At 39.4% G+C, this 11,412-nt stretch overlaps 1 pseudogene; it reads right to left on the minus strand.

Annotated features, from left to right (window-relative positions):
• Positions 1 to 10,401: 10,401 nt before the first annotated feature.
• LOC110209512 (NADPH-dependent 3-demethoxyubiquinone 3-hydroxylase, mitochondrial pseudogene) lies at positions 10,402 to 10,933 on the minus strand (annotated as a pseudogene).
• Positions 10,934 to 11,412: the final 479 nt, after the last annotated feature.

Here is an 11,412-nt window from a genome sequence, read left to right on the forward strand (position 1 = left end):
TGAGAAGGCAGAAATATTAGAGCTGGAACTGAGTGCACAGATGATGCCTCCCTTTTTTCCCTGGTAGCTTTTGAATAAGGAGAATTGGTGAGAACCACCAGGTAATAGAGGGGCAGCGAGCCACATCTCCCAACTGGGGGCCACATAACCATAAACACTTGCCTCTGTTTATTTTGTCTCTTTGTGTTTTTTTTCTTCCCTGATCTTAGGTAAATTTGCTTCCTGAGATGGGAACACTCAGGTAACAGGGAGAGACCAGGAGATCCAATCCATCTGAAGTTCTATTTACAACCAGTCCCAGAGGAAGAGGCAGCAGTAACCATGTCTTTTTATTTTATTTTATGTTTAATTTATGGAGTGAAACAAACATTTCTATAACATGGTATAATAAAAAAGACAATTGCACATGAAATTGTAAATCTGCTATGTACAACTTACTATTCCTTTTAAATATATGGTAAAGTTACCAGAGTCCTAAAGGAAGTGGCAGCAGTAGCTATATCTTCTGAGGAGTCAGCATAGCTGCTGGATGACCTGTTTGGCCCAGCTTGGACAGGAGATTGACCTAATATCTGAGGCACCAAATCCTCCAGGAAGCTAGCCCAGATGAGCAAGGAAATGACTCTAGTGAGAGCTATGCCTCTGCAAAAAAAAAAAATATTCTCATAGTCTTGAAAGAGAACTTGTATCTCTAACCTTCTGATTTTAGACATGAAGAAACCAAGGCCTAAGGAAATTGGGGGATTTGTTCAATGTCACAAAAGTAGGTGTGTATGTGACTGATGGCTTCAAGTCTGAGGGTTCAGATAAACAATTTCTTTAACAAAAATATCCAACCACCCCCAGGTAAAAGGTAATCCACAAAGCGGTAAAAAAGAAAAAAAAAGAGGAGGAGGAGAAGGAGGAAGAGGAGGAGAAGGAGGAGGAGGAGAAGGAGAAGGAGAAGAAGGAGGAGGAGGAAGAGGAGAAGAAGAAGAGGAAGGAGAAGAAGGAGGAGGAGGAGGAGAAGGAGAGGAAGGAGAAGAAGGAGAAGGAGAAGAAGGAGGAGGAGAAGAAGGAGGAAGAGGAGAAGAAGAAGAAGAAGAAGAAGAAGAAGAAGAAGAAGAAGAAGAAGAAGAAGAAGAAAAAGAAGAAGGAGAAGAAGACAAAAAACAAGTAAAAACTTCAGCAAGGAAATTAAAACTAGTAGGCAAGGAAGTGTCTCAGGAGATCCCTGCCAAAATTCTAAAATTGTTTTCATATTCTCTTCCCACCCACTCCCTCTCCTCAAGGGCCCACAACTAAATCTTACATCAATCCACTTGGGTGCTAAGTTAACTCAGATTGTCTCAGCTCTGCTGCACAACAGCAATTGTTATTGTGGGAATATGAGAATTAAGCCTCCCCAGTTCCACTAGTGTCCTAGCTCATGTTAATGATTATGCAAATAACATACATGCTTCCAAAATCATGGAATGAGCGCTGACCTTGGAATAAGACAATCAGATTATTTTCCTGCTCTGCCACTTACTCTCTGTGTGGCTTTGGGGAAATCACTTAACCTCTCTATGGTTCTGTGTCCTCATCTGTAAAATGAAAGAGACTGGATGAGATGACTTTTAAGGTTTCTTACCACAGATCCTTTGATCTAGACCAGTAGCTAATATGGCTACTGAAAAGAAGAAACCACCATTTGACATAATAACAAAAGAAAATGCTCACAAGATAAATATTTGGTCCAATTATCTCCCTCTGGCATAGCAGGCAATAATAATGTCTCCTCCAATGGTGTAGAGAAGGGACAACTTTTCCTACTGTTTCTGAGGAAGGAGAAGGCCAATTCTCCACACCCAGGCATAAAAACTCTGTAGGGTTTCCCTTCCTCTCTCTTTGCCTTTACAAAAATACAACAATTGATCCCAGGATTTGAAAATTGAGCTGATAAAATGCTAGGTGAGTACTTAAGAATTTAAAAGATGCATAAATTATGTAATCTATTGTAATAGCACCATATTATTAAAAACTGTGAAATAGAAGAACTCCAGCACATGAAAGAACCCAGAGCATTTTTAGTGGAAGAGAGATTTTAGTATTAGTGTTTTGGCCCAGATCCAGTTTGGGTAATTACCATCTGTCTGCAAAAAAAATCCCTTTCTCATTTTAGTTGGCAAGGGTAGTCTCCTTTACTTCCTCTCCTGGGCCATTGTGTATCACAGTAAATATGGTTTTCAGAACCATCTAAATAATAAATAGCAGACCTCGCAGCATTGCACTCAAGAAATGGCTATGATTCAAGGTCATCAAAATAAGATTTATAAATATACAAGCAATAGTGCTTCATTTACCTGCCACCATCAGATAATAAAATATTTTCCATAGGTGAATTTTCCAGATAATTGAAGCAAGGCCCTTTAACTGCCCTTTACAGTTTTTAAAACACCTTTTGATGGAAATCTTTCCAAAATGTATTGTGTATTTCCCAGTACATCAAGACTATGCTAACCTTTTCTTGATAACTCTGGGCTACTCAGGTATATCAATGATAGGAAATAATCAAATCTGTGTACAAGAAAGATAACTCTGGCAGTGTGGCATATCTGGTATGAATACTGTGGGGTAATATGATATGCTTTCAGGAAGTACTGTACTATATGAGGCCATTTGTCCCTACACTAAATGGCCCCATTTACTGTGAGTTTTTGTTTTGTTTTGTTTGCATTTTTTATATAGTTTCTACCACCTTGGTAAACACAGTTACTTAAGATCCAGGGGAAAAAAAATACTTGCCACCGAAGTCTTTGGCACTATAAGATGGTTCAACATTAGAAATGCATATGGATTTGTCAATGGAAATTATATTGAAGAAGTTACATTACCATCTGCCTTGCTGCTGGATCACTGGACCTTTCCTTATGACTTGTTGCTGAAGCCTCTTATATGTGGCATATCCGCTATTAGAATACAAATTCCTTAAATTTACATACATATTTGTGTGTATGTGTATATATATTATATATATATATATAAAATACATGTATGTATGTATGTTTATATATATATATATATATATATATATATATATATATATATATATATATATATACATAAGTACCTATTTGTGTCTAATAGTCGCCATATCTTGGGAGGAGGAGGGAAGAAAAAAAAAATTTACATGATAATTTTGTTGTATATTTGAAAGGAATAGCAAATTGTGTATAATATGTTTGCAGTTTCATATACAGCCATCTTTTTTATTGTACTGTGGTATGGAAATACTTGTTTTATTCCTTAAATTAAAAATAAATTTTTTTTAAAAAGAGCACAAATTCCTGGAGAATAAGAGATTTCTTGTATTTTTATTTACATCATCAGCACTTAGCACTGTGCTTTGAATGGAATAACTGCTTAATAAATGTTTTTTCATTAATTCACCTTGTATATAGTTTTCAAACATTTTCTGCATATTCCCTCACTGTCTTTCCTTCATTTATTACACACCTTACGGGCACAGGGCATTGTGTTAGGTACTGGGGAAGGAAAATTTCAGATGAGTCATGATCCTTGCCCTTTTGGCCTAGTAGGGAATAAGAAGTAACCACAGACAACTAAAATGCACATTACTACACATATAACAAAAATCATGTGACAAAGACTGAGTGATCTGCATGTAACAGGGATCTATACATAGATCTAGAGATGCCCCATCTCATGTATCTGAAGAGACTGGAGTTCCTCCTTGTAGGGAGTAGAAGGACGGTCCTGGATGGGCAATCACTCTCTTGCTTGCCTATCGGCAGGGAGAGTCTTAAGCTAGAATTGTATCTACCTACTATACATCAAAGGTCAGCTAGGTGGCTCAGTGGTTGAGCACTGGGCCTGGAACCAGAAAGACTCATCTTCCTGAGCTTGAGCTCAGATCTGCCCTCAGACGCTTATTAGCTGGGGGACCCTGGGCAAATCATTTAACCCTGTTTGCCTCAGTTTCCTCATCTGTAAAATGAGCTGCTGAAGGAAATGGCAAACCACTCTAGTATCTCTGCCAAGAAAACCCCAAATGGGGTCAGAAAGAGTCTGAAATGACACAACAACAACGTTACATATCACATATTTGAAGTCTAGAGGTATGATTCTTTGGGAGTTCAGGATAAAATCCTCTTTTCCTGCTTTCTACTTTTATATAAAATAATTATTATTTTCTCCTTTACTACATCCTATGCTTCTTGAAAGCAGGGACCATGTGTTAGTTGTCCTTGTATCTGCCTCAGTGCCCATATGGCACTTTGCACATAGTATCCAGGGGTGGGGAACCTGAGGCCTCAAGACCACAAGTGGCCCCCTAGGTCCTCAAGTGCGGCCCTTTGACTAAATCCAAACTTCATAGAACAAATCCCCTTAATAAATAAAAGGATTTGTTCTGTAAAACTTAGACTCAGTCAAAAGGCCACACCCAAGGACCTAGATGGCCATATGTGGCCTAGAGGCCTCTGGTTCCCCACCCCTGGAGAGGCTCTTAAATGAATCATCAATTTGACTAGCATTTATTAAGCATAGGGACAGTATTGCATAGTGGAAAAAAATCTGGCCTCCGAGCCCAAATGACATGGGTTCAAGTCCTGCCTCTGACATATACTGCTTGTGTGACCTTGGGCAAGTCACTTCTAAAAACAATTTCCTAGGCTCTAGGCAACTCTAACTCTATAAGGTGCAGAGAAAGTGCCAATCCATATGGGTGATAGAGGAAGTTTTCATACCTGGGAGATCCCTACCTCCATTAAATCAAGGACATAGTCACTATTCCTATGTGCAAGGCATTGTTTGTTGAATTTCATTGAAAACGAATTAGCAGGGGCAGCTAGGTGGCACAGTGGATAGAGCACTGGCACTGCAGTCAGGAGGTCCTGAGTTCAAATCCAGCCTCAGACACATAGCACTCACTAACTGTGTGACCCTGGGCAAGTCACTTAACCCCAATTGCCTCACCAAAAAAAAAAAAAAAGCATGGTGAAAATGAGTTGGCTTGCCTTAATAGCTCTCATTTCTTCCTAAGGTTGAACAAAGAGAAATTTTGGCCTTATGGTTGCAAGCTCCAAACTTGCAGCATATTCTTTAAATGTAAAAGTAGAATTGGGCTTGTATCTTAGGTACCAGGATTCATAGGAAGGGGTCCAAGAGGTCATCTAGTCCTCATCTGTAGAAACTGAGGTCCAGAGAAGTTAAATGATTTTCTCAAAGGCACACAGGTAAGTAGGTAGCAGAGTCTGGATTGGAACCCAAGACCTCTGATTCCAAATCCACACTTTTTCTGTTGCACTGCTAGTGCTTGAGGACGTATGGAGCTTTTGAGAGCCTTTTGAAAGAATGTAGCGACTCTCTAGAAAGACACTCCACTGCCAGGACTATTTTTGCTTAAGAGAGGAAAGAAACAAACATTTATGAAGCCTGTAAAATGTGCCAGGCAGTGCCATTATTTAATAATAATAGCTGACACTTATATGGTGCTTATTTTGTTGCTTTTTTTATTTTGTTTTTAATTTATGGGATAAAACAAGTATTTCCATAGCATAGTATAAAAAAATGATTGCACAAGAAACTGCAAATCTATTATGTACAACTCACTAGTACCTTTCAATACATAATAAAGTCAGCACGTAAATTTATTTTTTTTCTTCCATCCTCCCAACCCTAGAGATGGCTACCATGAGACACAAATATATATATATTTATATGTAAAATCATTCGACACATATTTCTATTTATCACTACTTTCTCTGGGTGCAGGAAAAATTTAGGGAAAAAAAATAAAAGCAATCCAGGAAAATTAGCACTTACTTTATGCCAAATGCTTGATAATAATTATCTCATTGGATCTTCATAACAACCCTGTTATTATTATCCCCATTTTACACTGAGGTTAATAGAGGCTAAAGGACTTGTCCAGGATCACACAGGTAGTAAGCGTCTAAGGCTGGATTTGAAGTCAGGTCTTCCTAACTCCAGGCCAAGCGCTCGATCTGTTGTGCCACCCAGCTGCCTTGGGCTTCAAGCTATGGGATGTAGCCATAAACCCAACAGCTGTGAATCGTTCACAGGAACAATAAGAGAAGGTTGGGATGTTGAAGATAAACTGTAGCTGTTAATATAAACATGTGAGAGAATAATAAGAATGAAGCAAAGTAGTGCCCCTGATTCATTTACATTGTCCAGAATGAACTTAAGGTTCCATAAACCCAGTTTGTAATAGTTTTCAACCTCAGTAGAGAAAAAGAAGTTTACACTTGAATTTACCTTTGAGGAAAATTAGTAGAACACCAATACTTACTGTTGATTTTGTTGAAACATTGGGAAACATTTTACTTCAAACAGCCATAGTTAGGTAATCAGTTAAGTCTAGAAGGACTGTATATCATTTGATTAAGTAACATGGAGTTGAACTCAGGAATATACTGGTAAAATGTTTAACAACCAGCTCTGTGGGAGAAAAAAATCACCCATAACACACTTCTAAGTTAAATCTGCATTATTAACATTTCCTGCATCATTTTCTTAAATCTAGACAATCAAAAAAACAATAAATCACGCCCTGACTTATAGCATTTGCCAATTTTCTAAGGTATAAATGCTTCACAGTCAGCTCTTGTGAGCTCCATCACACTCCTGGTCAACGTAGAGCATCTCTAAGATAACGTTCGCTCCGGTGTTCCCTGACTATAACTAACTCTTTGAAGGAAATTCTTCTCTGCAGTTAATTAAGCAACCAACATTTATTGGCGACCTGCACGGCAACATTTTAAGGAATATCACTTCAAGACCACAGGGAGCCAGGGAAGATGTCCCAGTGGAAGGTAGGCAATTATAACAAAATAAGTCCTTGAGAGGAAGGACGGTTCTTTGTTTGTCTTTGTACCCCATGTGCCTCGCCTGGTGCATCAGACAGTTAGCACTCAATAAATGTTGGCAGAACTGCATTGAAGTGAATCCAATTCATAGCTAGGTAAAGGGAGGGGGAATCATCCTGGGAAGATGGCAGAGTAGGTCGGAAGTTTCCAGGCTCTCCAGATTTCCTCCACAAACAGACAGAAAATTGCCAGGAAATTAATGTAGAGCAGCAAAAATAAATGGGTTGTGTTCCTAAGACAACTCGAGAGGACCTCAGAAAAGACAGGACTTCCAGTGGCTGAGGTTTGGTCTGAATAAAGTGTAGACACCTCCAGGAAGGTAGCACTGAACCAACAAACAGAAAGCCCCAGAGAAGCCCCAGGGGTCAGACTAGGCCTCAAGAAATGTCACCTCAACTTCCACCTCACTCATGGCCCAGATTAACTATACAGTACATATGAAGAAAGATGCTATTTTAATCCATAAAAAGAACTGATAAATATGTGTAAGATGTATACATATAAGTATGTATAGAATAATTTTACATATAAATACCTATTTGCATCTAATGGTAGCCATGGAGGGGGTTGGGAGGAGGGAAGGAAAACAAAGAAATTTACATAACTTTATTATATATTTAAAAGGAATAGCAATCATAATAGATTTGCAGTTTCAAGTGCAATTATCTTTTTTATTATACTATGTTATGGAAATTCTTGTTTTATTCTATAAATTAAAAACAAAAGAAATGAAGGGAAAAGAAAAAGAAATTGAAATTCTCTGACCTTACGTAGTTCATGAACTATTATTTGGAAAGACAAAACTAACAGACATTCCATTCAACAAACATTTACTAAACCTCTTCTAAGTACAAGGCACTGTGTTTGACTTAGGCGTACAAAGATGAAAAACAACATAGCCTGGCCCTTAAGGGGCTTCTATTCTAATGGGAGGAAATGGCATCAATATATAAGACTAATGAAGCGTTTGGGCTCTAAAATATGCTCTCATCTTGAATCCTTTTTTTGTTTTTAATTTATTTATTTATTTTTAGTTTTCACTTCCATAAGCTTTTGAGTTTTAAATTTTTCTCCTCTTCCCTCTCCGCCTCCCTCCCCAAGATGGCACGCAATCTGATATAGGCTCTACATACACATTCCTATTGAACATATTTTGACATTAGTCATGTTGTAAAGAAGAATTAGAGCCAATAGGAGGAACCACAAGAAGAAATAAAACAAAACAAGAAAAAAAAAGAGCAAATTGTATGCTTCCATCTGCATTCAAGCTCCATAGCTCTTTCTGATGGCGTTTTCCATCATGAGAGTATTGGAGCTGTCTTAGAGCCTTGCATTGCTGAGAAGAGCTAAGTCTATCAACGTCAGTCATCACACAACGTGGCTGTTACTGGGTGCAGTGTTCTCCTGGTTCTGCTCACTTCACTCAGCACCAGTCCATAACGTCTTTCCAGGTTTTTCTGAAGTCAGCCTGCTCATCATTTCTTATAGCACAATAGTTTACATCCATTACATTCATAGACCACAGCTTGTTCAGCCATTCCCCAACTGATAAGCATCTTCTCAATTTCCAATTCTTTGCCACCACAGAAAGAACTGCTATACATATTTTTGTACATGTGGTTCTTTTTCCCATTTGTATGATCTCTTTGGGATATAGCCTTAGAAATGTTATTGCTGGGTCAAAGGGTATGCGCATTTTTATAGCCCTTCGGGCATAGTTCCAAATGGCTCTCCAAAATGGTTAGATCATTTCACAACTCCACCAACAATGCATGAGTGTTCCGATTTTCCCACATCTTCTCCAACATTTATCATTTTCCTGTTTCGCCATGTTAGCCAGTCTGATAGGTGTGATGTGGTACTTCAGAGTTATTTTGATTTACATTTCTCTAATCAATAGTTAATCTTGAATCCTTTGTTCCCTTGTCCTATCACAGATCATGCTTTACCAAAACATAGTCCTGATTTACTCTGAACATCCACCTCCTTCACACCTGCTCAGAGCCTGCTGAATGGAGCTAGAAAAAGTCATGAAGTCTTTCTGAATGGGTTCACTAAAAATGTATGCTGTCTAATCTCAACTGAGCCCTCAGTGCAGCAAGGCAATCCTACAACTCCCTATAAATTTTCTATTCGACTATACACAATGGTTGTTAGAAACTTTCTCTCCTCAAGCTTCCCACAGCAACCCCTCCCCTCACTCTCTCAGCTGAGGACCTCACCTCATACTTCATTGGAAAATTGAGGTCGGGGCAGCTAGATAGCTCAGTGGATAGAGCACCGGCCCTGGATTCAGGAGGACCTGAGTTCAAATCCAACCTCAGACACATAACGCATACTAGCTGTGTGACCTTGGGCAAGTCACTTAACCCCATTGCCTAGCCAAAAATAAAGAAAAAAGAAAAAAAAAAAATTGAGGTCATCACAAGATCCCTCTTTTCCCCTTCTGTTCTCCCAATCCCCCTGAAATCATCCCCTACTCTCTCCTTCACTCCAGTCTTTGATGAAGAGGTAGCCACTCTTGCCATTGCCAATCTCTCTTCATCCCCTTGATCCCATCTCCTCCATTTTCTCCAGCAGATTCTCTCCACCATGATTCTCCCCCAATCTTCCATCTCTATCTACTGGTTTCTTATCCTTAAGAAACTCACTAGATTTTGCCATACTCTTTAGCTATCATGTTATATCTCTCCACTCATTCTCAGCTAACACACCTTGAAATGCAATCTATAATCAGGGCCTTCTCTTCTTCTCCCCCTACTCGCTTCTAAAGCCTCTGCAATCTGACTTTCAACCTCAATATTAAACCGAAATTATACTTTATAAGGGCAGCTAAGTGGCACAATGGATAAAGCACTAGGCTTGGAATCAAGAAGACTCATCTTCATGAGTTCAAATCTGATCTCAGATACTTACTTGTTGTATGACCCTGGGCAAGTCACTTAACCGTGGTTTATCTCAGTTCCTCAACTGTAAACATGAGCTAGAGAAGCAAACAGCCAGCCATTCTAGTATCTTTAGCAAGCAAATCCCAAATGGGGTCAGGAAGAGTCTGAAACAACTGAATGACTTCTCCAGATCACATAGCTAGTATGTGTCTGAGGCCAGATTTAAACCCATGAAGATGAGTCTTCTCAATTCCAAGCTCAGTGCTCTAGCTACTGTACCACCCAACTGCCCCTCTATAAAGTTACCCTGTCTTGATCTTCATTCTTCTTGACCTCCTTGCAGCATTTAATAATGTAGACACCTTCTCTTCCTATCTTGGTTCTCCTACCTGACCACTCTTCCTCAGTCTCATTAGCCAGATATCCATCCATATCATATCCACTAAATGTACCCTAAGTCTCTGACCTGGGTCCTCTTTTCCCTCTTTACTCTCTCACTTGGTGATCTTTTTTTTTTCAGAGTAGAATTAGTCAATTTATTAACAAAATTCACAATAATTATAAAGTTCACATGTGCAAATTAAACTCCTTCAGTTACTATCATCTTTTACATAATATCACAAAGAATTATTTTAAATTCATTCTGATAAACATATTGCAGCTCTGCATCCAACCTGAATAACACCTTTCAAGGTGGCATACACTGGTGCCAGTTCTGCATGATGGTCAAGCCCTGTGTCATGGTGTTCTAGCTCCTCATCCCAAAATTTTTTAATTATCTGAAGGAGTTCTTCATTCTTTTCTGGATTCTCTTCCATTAATGTCCTAACCTGGTTGTTATAATGGTGTGCTATTGACTCTTCTATAGCCACAGTGCTAGCCATTGCCCCTTCCTTCCCAAGTAAGGCTGTTCCAGCACCTGAATAACTGGTCCGACATTTGTTCTGCCTAGTATAGCCATTTGTCCAGCATATATGCAGTTTGCTCCATATTCCCCTGCACGATCCACCCGGATGATATGACCTACAGTAGCATGGTTGATCTATTCATAGGTCTTTCCTGTACTGCAAAATCTGATACTGGCACTTCTTGCATAACCTGCTGGGAAGCTCTGGGCTCTCGAGCACTGCAGAGCAGAGAAGTCGCAGCCGCCCCTGAGCAGCCCACCATTGTCCCAACCCCAGCCAACTCTCCACAGAGAAACAGCTCACTTGGTGATCTTATCAGCTTTCATGGGACCAATTGTCATCTCTGTGCAGACCATTCTCAGATCTATGTATCCAGCCCTGGTCTCTCTCCCGAGCTCCAGTCCTACATCAACAATGACCTATTTGGACATTTCAAATTGAATGTCCCATAGATATCTCAAACTCACCAAGTCCAAGCATAACTCATTATTTCTCCTCGAAAATCCACTCTTATTGAGAACGTCCCTATTACTATCAAGGATGCCGTTATCCTTCCAATCACCCAGGTTTGCAACCTCCGCGTCACCCTCAACTCCTCACTCTCATTCACTACGTAGATTCATTCAATGGCCACTGCTCCTTTCTATCTCCATGATGTCTCTTGTACACACCCCTTTCTCTCCGCTCATATAACATACCATCCTAGTCAGGCCCTCATCATCCCTTTCTTATACCACTTCA

This window comes from Phascolarctos cinereus, unplaced genomic scaffold, assembly GCF_003287225.1.
Source record: "Phascolarctos cinereus isolate Bilbo 61053 unplaced genomic scaffold, phaCin_HiC Scaffold_3;HRSCAF=262, whole genome shotgun sequence".
Lineage (NCBI taxonomy): Eukaryota > Metazoa > Chordata > Mammalia > Diprotodontia > Phascolarctidae > Phascolarctos > Phascolarctos cinereus.